A 19868-nucleotide genomic window follows, 5' to 3' on the forward strand; every position below is an offset into this window, starting at 1 on the left:
TTAATTCTACTAGGCTTTTTCACAGAAGCTTTTTACAGTCTAAACTGACATTCTTCTCTCTATTCATTACCGCATTCCTGGCCTAAAAACTGTATGACAAGGGAAAGGAAGTGGAAAATTAGGTTACAGTGCAAACAAACACACTGAAAACATTGCACATTTGAAAATAAATTAAGTTTAACCATACTTCCCAAAGGTTAACTTCATAGGTTTTATTATTAGAAAATATCAAAACACTGTTCATTTACTGCAGGGCTCTCCTGCCTGCTGCTTTGTTTCTGGGTCATGCAAGTGTCACGAAGGGTCAGCTCCACATTACTTACAAGCCACGCTTGCTTAACAAAGTAATCCACGATCTTTCCAACACTCATCCACTATTAAGCGCGCACGCATAGGGTATCATGGACATCAACAAAGCACTCATAGGTTCACCAAAACAAGGAAGCTCCTACCAGCTGAATCATTGGCTTTCTGAACATACTCGCAAAGGGCAGAATGCTCCAGCCCGCCTTAAATCAACATTTCCTTGCTGAAGTCAAAGGAGGCATGCTGCTCTGGGCCAGCGAAAAGCCCATCCTTGACATCAGTCATATTGCTGTCTGCTGAATGAAGGTTTAAACTGAGGTTATCACTGTCTTTGTTAATTCACTATAGCTTATTTTTGTTCTCAAAACAACAGCCTCACCAATACAAAGAGCAACCAAAACTGCATTGTATTAGGTCAGGGCTCTGCACACAAAGGTGGGTTTGGGCGGTTGGCTATGCCCAGATGCACCCTCAAGCTCTGCACGGATGCCACAGCACTGTGTGGTTGTAGCCACTCTCCCTTGCTCTGTGTCAGTTTTCATGGGAAAGGAGTACAAGAGCCAGAGACACTTGCATGATTCAGCCAGGCCCCCACTTGGGAAGGTCAGGAGACGACAAACATATCTCCACATGTTGTTTTAGAATCTTTATGTCTCCACTTCCTAAATTTGCACATGAATATTTGAGACTATCTGTGCCTTAACTTGATGAGGGAAAAGCCCACATTAGCAGTTTGGTTTGAGGCAATGCATCAGACAAGATGACATAATTGGGGGAAAAAAGCTCAGTGTTTAGAGCTATGCTGGGCCTTAATGGGTTTCATCTTTGTGTGCAAGTTAATTGTCAGTCCCCTGTCCTGCTGCCATCACTCCACAGCTTCCTCTTGCTGAAAGCTGTCCAGTCTCTCAACTAGCACGACAAACATGCATGTCTTAATCATCACTGTCCTAAATGGGCTCTCCAGAGTAAACGACAGAAGCACAGCTGCAATATTTACTTTTCTACAATGAAAGTCCCCCAGGGGAAAAAAGAGGTGGGGATGAGGAAGGGACCCTTTCTTTCTTCTGAGCACTCAGTGTAATTACATTCCTAATGGTGAATTTATGATATCTTATCCTGTGCACAATGAGTACTCTATGTGAATCACCAGATTTGATATGACACTAAAAAGAAAGAGTGGCTCACAGTTAAGCAAAGCTGGAGAACTGGATGGCCAAGTTTTTGTTCTGTCAAGCACCAATGTTTCATCACCTTGAGGGCATTATTAAACTTGCCAACCCTTTTGCTCCTCTTATTGGTAAGACATTTCCTGGAGAACAGGAAAGGAGGAGGGAAAGGGGCACTAAAACATACTTTCTAAAGACTTGAAGACATTTGTCCATTTTATGACTCGTATTTGTTCTTTCTCTCTCTGTTCTTCCCATTGTGCTTTTCCCCATTTAGATCTTGTTGACATAACTCCATTGTTATCTTCCTAAATTAGCTGTAATGAAGTCCTTTGAGCTACATGTGCACGCCTTATTTCTTCAGTTTTTGCTTCTCTGAACTGCCCCTATTCACTTTCTTTCACACCAGAGCCTCCCTTCTCCCAGTCCACAACATGCTTTCTAATCTGCTTGTCATTTGCTTCTTTTCACCTTTAGTTACCCACTGGCCAATAGCCAGTGTACTTTACAAAATAAATTACTTTATGACTGACTCTCACTGAAAAGTGATAGGCACGTACGTGGATAAAGCTGAGCATCTAGAGCAGGAGCCATCTGAAATTTCAGTGCTCCAAAAGACAAGGACAAAGAGGGGAATCAAAAGGAGATAGCACGAAAAACCCCTGAAGGGGCACTTGTAATTTCTGGCACGTGCAAACAAGTCTAAGGGATGTTTGTAGCCACAAAACCACTGGACTTCAGATCATGTAGCTGTACTACAGCAGCCTGTCTGGCCACCTGACCATCACCCAACTAAACTGGAAGCTGTTTTTATGTAGCATCTTTCGTAATCGTGGTATTTCACAGCACTTTACAGAATAATGAGTTGGCATACTACAGCTATTATGTGCTTAGCAGTAGTGCACAGACAACCTTGCACATCTAGAATCAATTTTATTGAAAAGCTGATGGGCAGGGCAGACAGGTTATTCTCTGCCTTTTTGTTATGAGAAGTGCCATGGATCTTGAGCTTGCCTCTTGCAAAACAATATAAAATCTGAGCTTTTATATATACATTGGGGTTTTTTTCAAAGGAAAAAAACAAAAAGGTATATTTTTACTGAGTGATAGCTTGCTTAAAGTGCGTTACAAGGACTCTATATCCCAAGAACTGCCTCCTAGTCCCCATTAGGATGATAGGAATATTTTCATGATTAGCTACTATGTCTAACAACATAATTTTCATCATCCTGTATCTGCATGAGAATTTTCTTCAAAAAGACACAAAGTGGAATGATTCAAGTGGAAGATGGAGATGGCACTGCCCTTGAATGGCAAGTCCCAGAGGCAACAGCAGTTCTCTACACAGTCTATGATTTGTCTCACCCTATTAGTCACCTTGATGAATATTTACATATTATTCTTTTAGGCATGAATGCACAATTGCACCCACAGGTAAAGGTACAGTGTGTGGCATACGCTATGAGCTTGTGACACTGGACTCATCCCCCCTTCTCCACTCTATGCTTAGAGCAGGAGCAAAGCACACCACCATCCAGGATCCCTTTGGAAAGTGGCTTAGTGGTAAACCTCTCTCTTGTTCCCTTTCTCTGCAAAGCACCTGACACACTGCCTTTGGGGATAGGCACAAATTCTTCTCCTGGAATTGCTCTCAGCATCACAGATCCCTGCTGTCTGAGAAATTAGAGGAGTCACCAGCAACTACACCTTCCTGGACACTGTCCTGTCCTGGTAAATCTATACAGGACCCAACCAGCTGAAACTTTTGTTTTGGTTGAAGGTTAACTCACAAAAAACAAATGAAAACAGAAAACACAACTTTCAGCATAGGCTCAGAGTAGGACTAAGAACCTTATTTTTTTTACCAAAGTTATTCAATGTGTTTTTTCATGCTTAAATGAAAGAAAAGATCAATACTAGCAGCGTGCTACTTTTGAATTTCTCTTTTTTTTCCCCCTGAATGCAAGCTGTATTCAGAATTTTTTCTTATCACACCATTCCACAGTGGCTTTATAATTCTCCTTGGTGTTTCCCGGGAGAGCCATAAATACCTTGCAAGACCCCAGCAATGTTTGTAACAGTGATTACTGGGAGGGGACCACAACTGCTAACATTAGATATCCTTTAATTTAGAAACAATAGACACAAGAAAGGCAACATGGCCCAGCAAAAGGGAGTTTGAGGGACTTACCCCTGTGTCTGTCCCTCTTCCTCTTGCACTTTGTTTAGCTCATCCATTTAAATGTTGACCTCAGCAGAGCAGTTGTCCTCTGTATCTGTGGAGACATAGAGGATGGATCACATGGGGGCCCTTCTACAGAGTATCAGAAGCCTTTAGCCTGATGCAGTTATGAAGCCAGACTGCTGGTATGAGAAATTTCCAGCCACACTGATAGTCCACTTTTAAAGGATCTATACTTCTTCCTATCTATTTTGGATTTCATGTAAGAAAGGTAACTCTTCAGCTTACATGTTTACAGTGAAACTTTCAAAACAAATACAGCAAAGAAAGATGGTGTGACAAGTTACCTGCAAACCTGGAAGATAATAGCTCTCAGAGGTCAAACTACTCCGTTTACCCAAAAGAAGCATTAATTCTTACATCTGATAAGAATATCAATGTCGCTATTCAATATGTGACACGTTCTCTTTGCAGAAATACAAAGACAATCCGTTTATCCATTAGTGCAGGGTGTCACATCAATTACTGGGATAGATGCATCAGGGAAACTTAATTGCTCTCATAGATTTTTCCAAGTGTTAAAGTTGTATTTACCTTAACCCCAAAGGAAGGAAGACCATCCTTTCCTCATTATTTAAAATCTCCACTGCTGCACAAATTAGAAATCTCAGCCAACTTTCACAACTCCAAGTGTGCAAAATCCCTCAGTAGTGCCAAGCATGTCCTTAAGGGAGCTGCAATCCTTGATGCCCAGTTTCAGCACTACAAGAGTGAAGTCTTTCCACCACCCACCATGGACAGACATTTTCATGCAGGTGACAAAGCAGCACCCTCAAAATCTGTGCTCTTCCAACAGGCCTGCAGTCATTGCAAAAGCTGATCTCTGTGCAGGTCAGGTAGTTTCCCAGTTCATGCATGGAACTATTAGCCCAAGCAAGAGGTGGATACACAGAACAGTAAAATGGCTTGGAGGGGCACTGGAGCTGTATTAGGTGTTTCTAATCCTGTTAGCCCAGTTTTATGGCTTGGGAGTCATACTGAAACACCCTCAAGGGCCAGGGCCTTTTACAAAATCTGCAGTCCCTTACTGCCTCTTATGCGGTATTCTGGATCCATTAAAATCCAATCTTTATTAGCCTCTGGAATCACAGATGATGGAATACTGCAAGCAAGGCTAACACTGCTTTTCCAGGACTGGCAGATGTCAGAAACACTTGAAATCTAGTGAGAAACTTCCATCTCATGACTTTTCTTCAAACCTGGGAGCTCTACATAACTTGTTCAACTTCTTCAAGCACAGCTCAACTTTTACGCCCTGACCTTGTCTGGAAAAAGGTGCCACAAAGGCAAATATGAGATGCAGAATTTGAGAAGCAGCCAAAATTTTTCAGAGTACGGAAATACCTTGCACATTCTGGGTTTGCAGCTTGGGCCTGGGTTTTGCTCTATTTAGTGCAGTTCACTAAATAAGGGGGGGGGGGGGGGTCACATTTTACAGAAATACTGCAAAAAGACAGAAGGCAAGCTGGTCTTGTCTATCTTTTCCTCATAGGAGGATCTCTCTCTGGAGAGCTTATTCATATTTCAAAGGACGAGCTGTGATTCCTGAGCTGATTTCAGTCTGTATCATTTCGGTCCCAAGAGCGTTGGCACAGTTAACAAAAACACACCCAGCAGCAAGGCAGCTCTGTTGCTAACACGGCACCGTGTGGATGCGAGGTATGCACATGCACATCAGTCACGGTGCTACGCTGCACCCTGGGCCCTTGCACGCTTCACCAGTACCAGGCGCACTCCTTTAAATTTTTGATGCTACTAAAGTGATCTGAAAGCTGCGGTTTCAGCTCACTTGTGAGCTCCTCCACTTGAAGAAGAGCTCCTGCTAGGTTCCCCACCCCACACACCCCCAGCCTTATTTATGACGATAAAGAGGGGTGGAAAACACGTCAGAGACACTGGAATGATATCGTGCCTCTCATCCCACAGTCCAGTGACTCAAGCAATCTCCCAGGAGGCAGGAAACCCACCTCCAGTTCCCTCCTCTGCCTCAGAGCCTGGACCACCTTAGATGATCCCATCCCAGAGTACCCAGTAAAATAGTGGGTATTCGAGGATGCAGATTTGGTGTGAACTACCCAAATTGGCCCCCGTGCTTTAGCAGGGCAGCTGAACAGGGAACAACCATACAAGGTTCTGCAGAGCCCTGGTACTTGTACGCCACCTCGTCAAACGCATTCTCTTAACTCTGAACTTAATTTTACCACCCGTTTATTAATTACTGACTTCCTAATCAAGCGCCAGCAAACAAGGCATTAAATAAACTGAGCAGCAGTACCAAGGCATTTGATAAACTAGAAATAACACATCAAAGGCTACAGTCTCATGGTAATACAAGTTCTAGTTAAAGGCCTCCCCATGCATATACGCCTTGATCTGTTAAGGTTATTAAAACGGCAAGCACAGCTGTATTTTTATTAAAATAATTAGCTCCTTCAGTCTGTTTTGAGTGATGTTCCTCATTTTAGATTCAATTTAAGCTCCATCCTATCCAAAGCAGCATATGATTGCAAATTATCTCTATCACAAATGAAAGTTACAGTGGTATTTAAAACCTAATTATTAACTCAATATTGTAATGGCTTGAGCCTGTAAGGCGCAGAGTTCTTGAAGACCCCTGTAATTCACAGGCATCAAGGTGTCATACAGCCTCCTACAGAAACCTGAGCCACAACCCTGTGTCCCATTGCAGAAATGTCCCCAGAAAGACCATGTTTGAAAGCATTTGACATTTCCTATAGACAGCAGGCAGCCATCTAGCACAAGTTTGTGAACTTCTCTGCAGCAGGGTTAGTTTAAGCAATAATAATATTTATATTCTAAAGAACACTGCTTAAATACACCTCCCACACAATGAGACTTACTATTTTTAGATGGAAGATGTCTGCACATCAGAAAAATAGCAAAGATCAGAGCAGGGATTTGGAACTCAAAACTCCAGTTTAATGATTTTACTGGGGCTGGAGAAGAGAATGTTTATTATTATTTTTTAGCCACCTCTATTTGCTAAGCATATTTTACACAGAAGTCAGTAGAAATACTGAAATTCCAAGAGAACTTTGTGAGGTCTGCCACAAGCACCCGCTACTGTTGGGCCTGGACTAAACTCCCTAAATACTGCATACTGAAAATTAGCCCATCTGTAATATATATATATATATATATATATATATATATATATATATATATATATATATATATATATATATATATAATATATATATATCTGTAATATATAATAAAACTCTTTTCCTGATGGAAAGGGACCAAATTTAAGTTCCTGCCTGCCACAGCACCTGAAGACAATGCTGCATCCTGCTCGACCAGCATGAGTGTGGTGCTGCCCTTGGCTCTTCACTAGCCCCATGCAGGGCTAGCAGGGCCTGAGGCATCACTATTTGGAAGCAGCCCCTGGCCTTCTCCAGCTCTGTCATCCCATCTTTGGGGCAGACACGCCCTATTCTCTCAAGTCAGTGCTGAAGCCATGGCCTTGCACAGCAGTGGGAGGCCGTGGTACTTCAGGTAAGATGATTGGAGGACAGCTGTGACCTTTTCATGCAGGAGAGCACTGCCCTGCACAGGCACTGGCCAGAGGTACCTTCCCATGCCAGACCGCACCCTCCCTGTACTGGGAAATGCTATTTCTCACTGGTGGCACCGTGCCTTGCTTGGGGCAAGCTGTCTCCCAGCCTACAGGGACTGGGCTTCATACTGGGAGGAAGAAAAAGAGCACTTTGGAAGTCCTACTAAACCCACTTTCTGAATCTGGGACAAGTCATTAATTATTTTACACTAATAATGCCTGAGAGTCAAAGATGACCAAAAAGCCTGCTGAAACTAGAGGGTTTTATCACAGCAGCAAAATGGAGGGGTATTTAGGATGTACTTGCAATTAGATGTTCTTTGCTGCTCTTCCCCTTGATGGAGTTTTTTCCTGGCTTGTAGGTCACCGACCTTTCCTCATTCTTTGCAAGTACATATGGCCATCACTCTCATGTCTGCAATAAAACTCTGCACACAGGGCCTTAAACAAAAACAAAATTTTCGCCATAAGCACAGTGAGTAATCACTGCTGTTTGAGCACTTTTCGCAATTGGCAATTTTTGCACTTTGGCAGTTTTACTCTCCAAGTCCAGAAGAAAGTCGTATCTTGCCCTGGATAATATATTGAGAAATGTAAGGCAATTATAAAAATTGCTAAAATGGAAAAAGTGGCAGTTAATGGCATCAAAATGAAGGCACAGATTTCCTTCAGGTAGGACTTAAATAAAGAAAGGAAAATAGGCTTTGCAATGAATGTAAACAATGAGAGAGACAAAGGCACAAAAAAAGTTTACATTCTCTTACAAAATCCGAAGACTTCCAGAATTTTTTTGAGATACTGTTCATATATACATGCTCATCTAAATTCACCTCAAAAGTGCTCTATTCTGTAAGCAGCCTGCCAAGAATTAATAAAAAGAATAGATATATATTTCTCTCTATTTATTCTTTTCTGCCAGTATTTCACATAAACAGACTGGGGTGGGGGGGCAGGGGGGAGGTGGGGGGAAACACACATGCACAAATAAAGTTCTTGAATACTGAGCAATCCTTCAAGGTTTTTGGCTTCAAGATTTTTTGTAGCTGCCAAAAAAAAAAAAAAAGGCAAAATGTTTTCACTCAAGCAATCAACCAGCACTTAAATCCCATTTAAACTCCAATGACAGACTGCCAGTAAATGCTCTGTGCTAACACCAAAAGATAGGAGACACACATAGACCTTTCTTTCACCCCACTAACCAGTGGCTTTACCCCACTGGTTAGTGTTTTCTCTTATCTGCTTATTTCTCACAATTTCCTATGCACCAAGAGAAGTTATATTGCTCCTTCACAGGCTGTGCTCAGTTTACAGATTTCTGTACCCATGAAAACATGCATTGGCATTCAACTGCTTCCCTGTTAGTTATCCCAAGTGAGCCTGCGCTGGAACTGATTTATTCCAGCCCCTTTAATGCCATTTCCCTGCAGACAGGCTGCACGCAGCCGTGCCGAGAACTCCTGTTTTCCTTTGCACAACAGGTCAGCAAAACAGCTTCTCGGTTTGTCAGTGGGCACCACACATGTATCATATGCAATGGACTGGACCCGTCAAATAAGGGAAAATGCTCAAAAGATCAGTTTTCCCTCTATAATACAGCCTTGTCATATAAAACTATTGCTGTGATTATCCTAGAGGCTTGGGACCATGACACATGGGTTCTCCTCTGTATTTTACCACTTGGATCTTCTTGTGGTTATTGTTTCCATATCTCAACAAATGTAAATTCTCAGGAATGAAAACTTCTAAGGGACTCGTCCCTCTTGAGTTCATAAATGTTTCAAAAATAAAAAGACAACCCTGGTGTACAACTTCATCAGAAAAAAACATGCTTTCCTTTTGAAGGTTTCTGCATAGAACATGTTAGCAGAAGTACATTGAGGTAGGCAGGAAACATCGCTTCTGTGATGTGAGGCTTCAAAACAGAAAAATGCATTCTATTTTTTGAAGTCCTGCTTTGTGTGTGTGTATGTGTGTATTTCCCCCTCCTTCCCACTAAGCTGTTGCAGTTCAGTGCTGTCAGCTTTGTTTCATTCATGGGTCCTGGCCCAACTCTAGAGAACAGGGCTCTTTCTGATAATGCTGGATACTTTTTTAGGAGACCTTAAAAAGCTCCATCAGGAACACAGTGGTCTAAAAGCTTGCCAAAAATCTGACTGACTTTATAAGCTCCGTTAGTGGTCAGCTTCACTAGCAGAGTTTGTAAGCATTGCCAAACTGCTCTGGCTGCAGTTAGACATGCTGTGCTGGCTGCAGCTGATGCAGGCTGAAAAGTGAGTTGTGATGCCCCTCCCCCCAGGCTCTCCCCTAGCTTGTCACCACCTCCCCATCAAAATTTACCCTGCCTCATATCTGACAGAGCAGCTTCACAGGCAATCACCCTCTCGGCCAGCTGTGTTCATACAGGCCAGGTTGAGAAACACCACGGTTAGAAATGCTTCAGCTAACCAAGGTCATATGGACGGGAGTGGGGCAAGGGCAGCTACGAAGCTGGCAGACTGATGAGGCAGCAATCAGGAGCAAGCTAGGGGATCAGGCAAGGTTTGGGGATAGCAGGGATCTCATCAGTGTCCTGTTTCAGGAAGACCTAAAAAGAGAGGGCTCTCCCCTTGGAGCTTTCCAAAAGTTCCATCCAACAGAACAAGTCTTTAACCTCTGCAAGGGACTCTGCTCTGCTGTTTCCAACATGATGGCCAAAAATACACAGCCAAAAAGCTCCACACACAAAGGCAAAACCTCTTGTTATGTCCAGGCAATTTTGGACACTGGGGAGCTTGCATAAGTTTCTATTAATAGCAGTAACAGATTATCTAAAAGGAATGAAAGGCAGCTAATACTAAACTTGGTGCACTGGTCAGTCTGTAGACAAAACATGTTGCTTGCTTAGTGGTAACAGTTCTAACATAAACATAAGATATTTAAAGAGCAAACCTTAATTACCAGTGCATTTGGGTGGGATTTTTTTCCCTTTCCCCCTCTGAACATGTAGAGCATCTCCACAAATTTCAGTCACACAAATTTCAGGCACACAATGCAGACCCCACACCTGTATTTCAACTACAGAATGTGCTAGAATGACCGAAGTTGTCCAAAGGCCCCTCAAGGATATATATCTACCACTGAGTGATCCCTTCCATTCCCTTCTCCCTGTACAGTTTTACAGAATTGGCTCTCAGTCTTAATTGTGACAGTGTCTTAATGGAAAAATATTGCCTGGACTGGCCAGCTATCTCAACTACTGGATCCTTAAAAAGTAAAAAAAAAAAATCCCAAACCCAACCAACCATAAAACACAAGGAAAACCCAAAAAAACCCTCCACACTAGAAAGCTGAGATGGAGGCAGTCCTCAAAAACACCTTTAGAATCTCCTCTCATAACCTACCACAAGACTACTGTGGGCTTGCTATACTTAAACTAGTGGTTTAGTGGACTCTTCTAACCATGGACTCTTCTTCCTTTTCCTACATCTAGTGGTCGCTTTCTTCAGGACATCTTCCACTGGCTGCCTCACCACTGAAAAACTGAAACAGAATAAAATTCCAGCAATCTCTTGCCACTATGGCTCCCCAGAAGAGGGACTGATGCCTGCCATCATCAGAAAAAGCCAAGAATATTATACAGCAAATGAAGATGACTGCTGCAGGGAGAAGCACTTTCCCTGAAAGACTCCCCTGGGACCTCACCTGGCAGTGAGGCATAATCTGTTTCCATTGGACTTCATCTCACTGCAGAGCAGCAACAGGAGGTATTGCTGGGACTGACGTCCCGGAAAGGTACAGTACCCTACCAGCCAACTCACCCTTCCAGGATCAGCAGCCTTCCTGAGTTCTGAGTGGATCACCTCCACTCAGCAGGGAGATCAGCCAGCCATTAGCCCTCCCAGTTCTTCCCCACCAGAACAAGGGCAACACCTTCCTGGCATACAGGAGAAAGGAGGGAGGCACATGATTTAAGGAGGTGAAACCATGGCAGTGCTGAGCCCTGTGGTGCCAGAAATCCCACAAATTTGTGGTTCTGGTGCTAGTGATGGTGCACAGTGTTGGTATTGCATGTATCAGCACATCCAGCTGCGTCAGGGATGCACACAGAAACCAAAGCTCCGTGAGCTGTGACCTTCCGTCTTCATCTCAAGATGATTCACTCAGATGCTAGAACTTTAAATGTCACTATTGTTAACTCACAGCTCAGCAGAACACGCAAGAAAGACTGGGAAGGGATGGATTAAGAAAGTCTGCGTGATTAGCATGAGTCAGAGCTGATTTTAGCACCACCAGCAAGTAGGCCATGCACCCAGCACTTCATTGCCTTCAAGAATCTGAACCCCAAAGCAGACAGTCTGAGCCCATCCACAAAGGCACTAGGCTTCAAGGCAAAGCCAAACCAAAGGAGCCAAGCAGAGCTCATGAGTGTATTCCAAGCCCACAGAAGGAGAGCGCAAAGTGCCTGAAAACACTTGCACAAGACAGTTTATTGTAAGAGAAACATATGATTTTCCAGCTGTAGCCATCTTCATGGAGGTTTAAGGAGCCCCTGTTCACAAAGGGCTGCATTTTCTGCTCCCCTCCAAGTCAGATACTTTTTACAGTCTGTTTTTGCTGAGCTGATCTCTAACTGGACCTTTCCCAGTGCAGTTACTACCATGTATGCCCAACTCCAGTCTTTCTTGAACCAAATTTGCGTCTTACATCAGAAAACAAGGTACAGGCTCAATACCCTCAATACTGGATGGAAGCTGAATTTGCTATGCTGACAGTGTGCCAAGCATGCATGGTTTTTCTGCAGAGCAGGCAACACAATGCCTGTTACATTTTGTTGAGCATGGGTGAAAAAGCAGGGTGGAATCTCTATCAAATACAATAGAAACTGAGATTTTGTGGCAATGAACAAGGAAGTTATTGCTGGAGGCCAGAGAGCAAAAATTCATACCAGGCAATGGATGTAGGGCAGAGCAAAGTGCATGGTTTGGAGAACATGAACAGAAGAAAATAATTTATGTTAACTGCAGGGTATGTCTTAGAGACAGGAGCACGTGGACAGGAAAAGTCCTTCATTCTTTTTGAATTCTAGGACTGCTGCAACAACAATACAATTTTGCTTAACACCATAGCTGTATTACCAGAGGGACTGAGAACTTGGAAAGCTTAGAAGCAGCACAGCCATTCTCACATTTTGAAAGAGTCTTACCATGACCATAGGAGACTGTCAGTAAATAAATTTGATATGGTAGAAAATGGGGCAGGAGACAAATGAATGCATTTACATCTGATTTTGCATTGAGTTATCAAGGCTTCCAAAGTTGAAAAGAGCCAGCTTTACAACATCCTCACTATCCCTTTGTTCAGAAAACGTCACAGCACTGTTGTTGGAAGTGCAGTGCTCATGAAGGCATTGTATTTATAGACTGTATTTTCACAAGTCCAGAGGCAAACCAGTCTCACATGCTTCCCAATGCTTATCATTTGCTTTGGTTGCCTTTTATTCTAACTCCAGCTTCCCAGCCAGAACATCTGGTCCCTCCACCCGCCCTGCAATGGTGTACAGCATTCCTGAAATGCAACACAATGATGGGACTGAGGCTGCAGGTCTATGGAGACCTGAATCAGTCCAAGACAAGTTTGTGGCATGCTGGTGCTCATCCCACTCCTGCATTGCCCCTTCTCCTTCACCGGTGCAGGGGGTTATCAGCTTCAGTGGCAACCTGGTTTGCCACCTGCAGAAGCAAACTGCTCTCTGGAGCGGCCCACTCTGCAACAACAGGAGCAACAGTGCGGGTATTAAGATAGAAGTTAGCTGGTCAATACTTCAGTTGTGGTTCTAGAAGGAGGTGGTTTTGGAGTGGAGTCAATGCTACATATAACTCCAAAAAATACTCCCTAACAAAAACTAAATCTCACTTAACAAATTAGTAAATAAATCAAAGCATCCACTCAGATTCCCCCAAAGGCTTTCCCTGTCACTGAAGCACGATGTTCCATATTGCCCTTTGATTCTTGATATGCTGGGAAGAAAGAAAATGGAGAAGAACATTTCAAATATGTTTCCTGTACCAAGTCATGTAAGCACTGTTGATATTTACAGCAGATGTGCAAGTTATGTTTGGATACAGATTCCAGTGCCTCACAGCTTTCAGTCATATACACATTGACAAAGCCAGAGTCAAAATAGCTTGGTTTAGTTTCCCACAGCTCCAGTGTCATTCACCCTAACACAGATGATCAGCATTTCTCCGATTCCCAGGCATCAGCAACACTCTCACATAGCTGAACAATCCTTGTGACAACACAATTTGCAAAGAGAGGATTTCCCAAAATCCTACATGAAGTTTGGGGGCTGCTCAGTCTCTGTGCATACCTGTCATCAATTTTGTTATCTTTAGGACAACATAAATGATTACCTAATAGTTGCTGTTACCACTCTATGCAACGGGCTGTCTCTTTTTCTGCTATGCAGAGCATCAACATGAAAGAGCAAGCCCTTGAGCAGGTGCAGACCAATGTCCCTTGTAAAGAAGATACGACCATCCCAAACATCTCTAAAGTATTGTGTACAATAAGGAGCTCCTATGCATTGGTAGGGGGTGGGGAAAGGCAGGAGGACATTTATTCCATGTCGTTAAGTCCTATTTAAGTCCATTGGTTAGGTCTATCAGCTATGGATGGATTTGGGGTAAGGATCATCAGGATAGCAGGATTTAGAGAGTCCCTTATTTCCAGTGTCCTTCCCCCTGTTTATGGTGCCCTTTTCTTTTTTTTTTCCCCACAAGTAAATTAAAAATGTTGCTGCAGTATTGCTGACCTCTTTCACACAGGGCATCAAATCTCCAAAGAGTCCCTTAAAGCCCAGTCCTTTCCCCGTGCTGTATCCTATTAGTGCACTGACCCTTTGTGCATCCAGCAGAGCTGCTAACCAAAAAATGCCTTTGGAATCTGAAAGCTGTGGCACAAAGGCAGCCCTTAGGTTTGAATAGGGCAGAGTGGAGGATTTATTCCTCCTTAGAGCAAGCTCTTCATGTCATGGGAGTTACGGCAGAGCAGGCAAGGAGAGAGTGAGCGCTCTTCAGCAGACATAATTCCCTTAATAAAAAGGAAAAAAATTGGAGTCCATGCCAAGGATTTCCTAAAACAGAGCTCTTACCGGCTGACTTTAGTTGCATAAACAGCATCAGACATAGCCAACTTCCCAAGCCTAGGTTGTCATGGGGAAAAACTCTGGGAAAGAAAAAATTCTGGGTTTGAATATGGACCAGAAGAACAGCAGTCCAGTTGTGTGCCACGGAAGGGCATCCCATTCAGAATTCAATAAAGGGAGCACTTGAAAAACAAAGCGTCTTTCAGGTATTAGAGCTATGAAAGCTTTTTTGAAACATTCCTTGAACTTAAAAGATGGGACCAGAGTGCCTAGGAGCTCTATCAAGCTAACTTTTAAATAAGTTGGTGTGAATTGGTATAGAAAACATCTCTTTTCTTTATGTCTCCAGAAGTTTTGAAAAGGAGAGGGAGATATCCACATGCAGAGAGCAAATAGATGTGGTAGATTATCACAGCGACTTCTCTCATGAGCATAGCTGGCCCTCAGGAAGAAAAATCCAGGATGAAATAGTATCCCTCAGTAACGAATTTGCTCTTACACCCCATCACAAGCCAAAGGCCCTAAGCTGACTTCTTTCCATTATTACAGGGGAAGACTGATAAGACAGAGACACTGAACACACTCCCACATCCTGAATGCTTGTTTTTCTTTCCCTTCACTCATCCGATCAATGAATTCTTTATGCAAGATTTTTTTTTTCTCAAGAAGAAATTTGGGACCGATTGCTATCCTGTTATGAACAAGGGATCACAGGAACATAGCTGTATTTAGCATTTCACTTGAAAGTTTTTGTATCTACAGTTTTGCCTCAATTATGATTCCCCTTTGATCCTCACCAACCATATTTTGTTCACAGATTATTTAAGATTTCTAATTTCTTTTATCCTTCAATTCAGGTACTTAAGATAGGAAATAAAGGCTTAAAGGCTGGATGAATACACATATTACAATACTTTCCATGATCTGCCTTTCCCATTGTTATTATCACCTTCCTTCAACAGGTAAGCTGGGAAGCCCTGCCAAACCTTCAGCCAGGTTAACAGGAGGCTTACAATGATACATCCATCACTACCAATGGAATCAAAACAGAAGTCTGTTTGTCTTCCTTTCTCCACCCCAACACTTATTTATGTATTTGACTAACTGTTCATGCCTCAGAAAACAGAGATTGCAGTATCTGGTCCCTTCCCTTGGTAAAGCCCAGAGGAATCCTGGCTCACCAAATCCCTGAATCACCTTAGGACAAACACTGTGAAGCTAGTACTGAAAACACAGCACACAGAAGAGCATTTTGGGTACAGAGGCCTTGAATTTTCTGTAAAATATTTTTAAAATACTGCAAAAAATATAGGATTATTTAATATTTAATCAACTTTGGCAACAGTGCTTCATCTTCAAAATAAAGATTAATCATGAATGTTTGTGGATATTTGCAGCTATTTGCTCCCATGAATGCAGGGAAAATGAAATAACAATACATACTGTAGCCCCTATGAGATCTAAAAAATTTACTTATTATTGGAAAGTTAACTGCTTTAAATGGAGACAGGAAAGATATGGATAAAATAATATTGAAGGTAATAAAGTGAAAATAATTGATGCTTTCCCTTCCCTTCTAAGTGTTTCTACTATCACCAAAAAGGGTAAACTTGAAAAAACAGACAGAAGGAGAACAAGATATGCAACGACTAGCTTAGTATCTTCACAGATCAACCCAAAAATCTTTCCTTACCACTTACTGGTTTCTCTCAGCAGCAGATCTTCTGCCTTTAGAGGAAAGGCCTGTCTTTTCCACAGCTCTGTGCTCACGTAAACCTTCTCTCACACAGAAGGGCTCTGCTCCCTTAACTGTTCTGGAGTGTTTCAAGTGTCAAAAAGAAAGCGTTTGGACAGTAAGAGGAAGCGATGCGTTTTCAGTCTCCCTTTCTTTTGGGCTTCTACTGCCTACATCAGTCAGCCATGCACATGCAGCATGTGACATTCATATCGTTAATAAAATAGTCTGCCCACATCCTTGGAGGCAGGAAAATAAACCTGGTGCATTTATTTCAAGCTTCAGCTGGAACAGGCACCCAACATTGACTGCAGGAAATGAAAGATGAAAGTCAAAGCCTTTAGCAACATGCATAGGCAGTGTCTCTAGCAGACAGCTCCCACCTGGTTACATTTGTTAACCCAGAACCACAGGACGTCACACATCTCAAGTGCTCTGCATTGACAGCTCTAGTTCAACAAAATCAGTACCATATCCATAGCTGACTTTGCTTACAAGCATCAACTATGGCCCACCCCTCCCTTCCAGCCTCCCCTACTGCAAGCACACCTTCAGCAAACAATACGACTTCACAGCCACTCTGAGGGACCTAAAAAGCTGTGATCGCATTCAGCTTGGAGCATAAAGTTAAGAACTACAGCTAACAAAATTGTCATGGAGATGTTTCACTCAGGACTGATACAAGTACAATATAACCCTCAGAAGTCATTTTTCTTCCATTCTGTCTTCTTACTATGCACTTAAATAATTGATAACCTAAACAAAGTAGAGAACAAGCCCACCTCAAACTTACCTGCTCCTGCACCCTCTATCTAGCAACTCTTCTACTGCAGCTCACCTGTTTGCAGTTAGGTATTTCCTTCATTGCTAGAAAACAGGTGTATGCATTTTTGTTGTCTCAAGGTAAGCAATACACTTGGAGTTAACCTGATCTGAACACGGAAAGCAGAAAGGCAAACTGAGGCCTTCACCAACATCCACATTGGCCCTACCAGAGGGCTCCCACCTGACTGCATTTGTAACCCCACAACCACAAGACTCTTTTTGCTTTGTTTTCAGTGCAATCAGTTCATTTAAGTCAGCTGCAGACAGGCAGCATTGACCTCAGGGTAAAACCAGAGAGCTTTGTTGTCCCTGTATCACAGGACAGGTCATATGCACCAGTTATCTTGGGGTTTAAAAAAAAAAAAAAAATCTATCTATCTATCTATCTATCTATCTATCTATCTATCTATCTATCTATCTATCTATCTATCTATCCTATGTGTCTTGATTAAGAGCAAAGAGCCTGCCTTAGAGCACCTTCTCCTTTCTAGGCTATAGAAAAATAAAGGAAGGGAAAAAGCACAGGCAGAAGCCATAGAAAGGCTGCCAGAGGAGCACCTCAGTGATCAATGCAAGCGAAAAGGACGCAGCAGTTTTCATCACTTTATGGCAGAGCTGGCTGCTGCAATCAGCAGAGCCCTCTTTGGCCCATCACTGTGAGAGGCCTCGTCTTTGACCCCCTTCCTGGTAATTATCCTCTCAAACAGCTCACATCAAATGAGACTTATCAGGTGCTCCAGCTGCACTCAGTCACCATCTTGGTGTACACATCTTGAGACTCCTTCTGAGGACAAGCAGGCAGAAGCCAAAAATAGCTTCCTCATCTTATTTACACAACAATCATGAACACTGTAATAAACAAATAAGCTCTGATGAAGCTGCTTTATAAAATTACTTCAAATTTAAATATTTTATCTTCCACCAAGAAGGATAAGCAGAAGTGCTAGCGCTATCTTTAAAACAGCAACCAAAAGAAAATCATAACTGCTCAATTGTTTATTTCTAATGTGTGCGTGACTATTGACGATAATCAGAAGCATGGAAAAATAATTTTTTTCCAGCTTTTTTTCCCCCCTTCAGTTCTTACTAAAAGGTCTCAATCAAACATGTTTCATTCTTTCCCCAGCTGGCAAAACATATGCTTAAATTCTACTGACATTAATAAAACCTAGGCAAGCACCTCTTTTATCTTTTGATTGAAGTGTTACCCTCAAATCAGAGTGCATAACCAAATACAAAATTAAAGTGCAAAGAAGGCAAAGTGAAACAGAAGTGTGATCCTGAGAGTGAAGGGGCTCACTCTTGGGGGATTTGCTCTCTGGTTTGCCCAGTAAGTCAGATCAATGAGCTAAAGGTCTGCAAGAGAGACAGTGTATGCTAGAAAGCTTCAATTCCATTCTTATGCTTGAGGCAATTTTATCAAGCTTCCACTTCAAGAAATTGATGGGCTTTATGACCAAGATTTTGGAAACAAGGGATAGAAGCTCTGACCCACCTGTCTGTTCTCATGGGCTCCTTGACTTCAGATGACTGAGTCTGCACAGCAAAAGTGACTGGCCTTACCTCATTGGCTAAATCTCTTCTGATGTTGATGTGGTTTGGTGAGGACTGTGGTGAACAAGTTTCTGTAAAAGACAGGGGCACTCCTGCAGCTGGAGAAACCCCATGCTGCACAGACACAGTGGAAATAACACACCAGCTTGGAAGGAGTATCAACACCTGGTTGTTTCCCTAAAGGTGAGCAGTCATTAAAGCCATACAACATCTAAAAGTAGCAGATGAACTTGTGGGAAGATCCTCATTTTAATTGTTGGTGGCACTATGAATGTCCTGATAAACCCTGATTTAAAGGAGACCAACCTGTTTCCCCTCCATGATGTACTCTGAAAATGCAAGTGGACTGGCAGGAATTTGTGGAGACTGTGTTTACAGCAGCTTTGAGCTTTATGCCAGGGAGTAGACATGGATGACTCCTTTTAGTGGGGCTTGCATGGAAATCTTCTACAAGAATCAGGTCCTAACAGAAGACTCAGGTTCACAAATCACAGAACCATTCATTTCCACTTCGAGTCTTTCCCAAAATCTGAAAGGCTCAGAAACTGAGCATTGCATTTGCACATTTCTATGCCAGCACAACACAACATATGCTTGACACATCTAGAAACATTATGGTGCTGCTTCCATTTCCTGCCAACCACTACGACTCTTTCTTTTCTTTCCTGATTTTAGGTTTTGTGAATTGTTTCAGTGAAAGAAGAGGAGGAATAGAAGAGCATTTCAGTACCTGGGAAAAGGAAGTGTTTAGAGGAAAGAGGCAAAGCACGTGTTCTCAGGATCAGTTGGAGGCAGAAAATACCACAGAGCGTGACACAAACTGAGAAAAGATTTTGTACTTGCTTTTCATTTGTTCCCACAACAGATGGGTGCTGGCCTGACTCAAATTCTCCATGAAGTAGCAGTCATTGCATATGCCTCCAGATCCGTGTCAGTCTAGCTGAAAGCAAATGCGCCACTAGCCGAGCACAAGTAGAAGAATCAGCACAGTGGCTGCAACCATGATGGTTACATATCCTCAGAGTCCCAGGAGGGACTTCTTCTACTCTCTTCAAGGTTCAGATTGCTTTTAGTTGTCTCTGCCACAAGAAGCACTGGGTTTTACGTATATAACAGTGTTGATAAACACTTGGTATGCAGTTTTAGGAAGACCACAAATGGAGGATCCACCCTTCAAACATGTTCAGATTTGGGAGACAGTCAAACATCTGAAAGATTTGATCCTTATCTAGACAATTTGAACCATCTGAGCACCACCCATGTCTGCACAAATGGATTGAACCCCCTAGGGAAAGCCCTTTCTCATGAAATTTTGAGTATTTCCAAGCCTGGTT

The 19868-nt window shown here is 42.6% G+C and overlaps 2 long non-coding RNA genes across 4 annotated transcripts in view; both read right to left on the minus strand.

Annotated features, from left to right (window-relative positions):
- Positions 1–19868, minus strand: part of LOC138106800 (uncharacterized) — a 104481-nt gene that overhangs the window by 50158 nt on the left and 34455 nt on the right. The window contains exon 3 of the long non-coding RNA XR_011149118.1: positions 3664–3748. This is a non-coding gene — a long non-coding RNA (uncharacterized lncRNA). The remainder of the gene's footprint in view (positions 1–3663; positions 3749–19868) is intronic.
- Positions 11448–16923, minus strand: LOC138106801 (uncharacterized). 3 transcript variants are annotated; one of them, XR_011149119.1, is made up of 4 exons: positions 16705–16923; positions 16114–16463; positions 14427–14500; positions 11448–13037 (listed from the first exon to the last, which is right to left on the minus strand). It is a non-coding gene; the product is annotated as an uncharacterized lncRNA (long non-coding RNA). The 3 variants fall into 3 exon arrangements; XR_011149121.1 differs by lacking the exon at positions 11448–13037 and adding an exon at positions 13084–13290; XR_011149120.1 differs by lacking the exon at positions 14427–14500.

This window comes from Aphelocoma coerulescens, chromosome 2, assembly GCF_041296385.1.
Source record: "Aphelocoma coerulescens isolate FSJ_1873_10779 chromosome 2, UR_Acoe_1.0, whole genome shotgun sequence".
NCBI classification, from domain to species: Eukaryota; Metazoa; Chordata; class Aves; order Passeriformes; family Corvidae; genus Aphelocoma; species Aphelocoma coerulescens.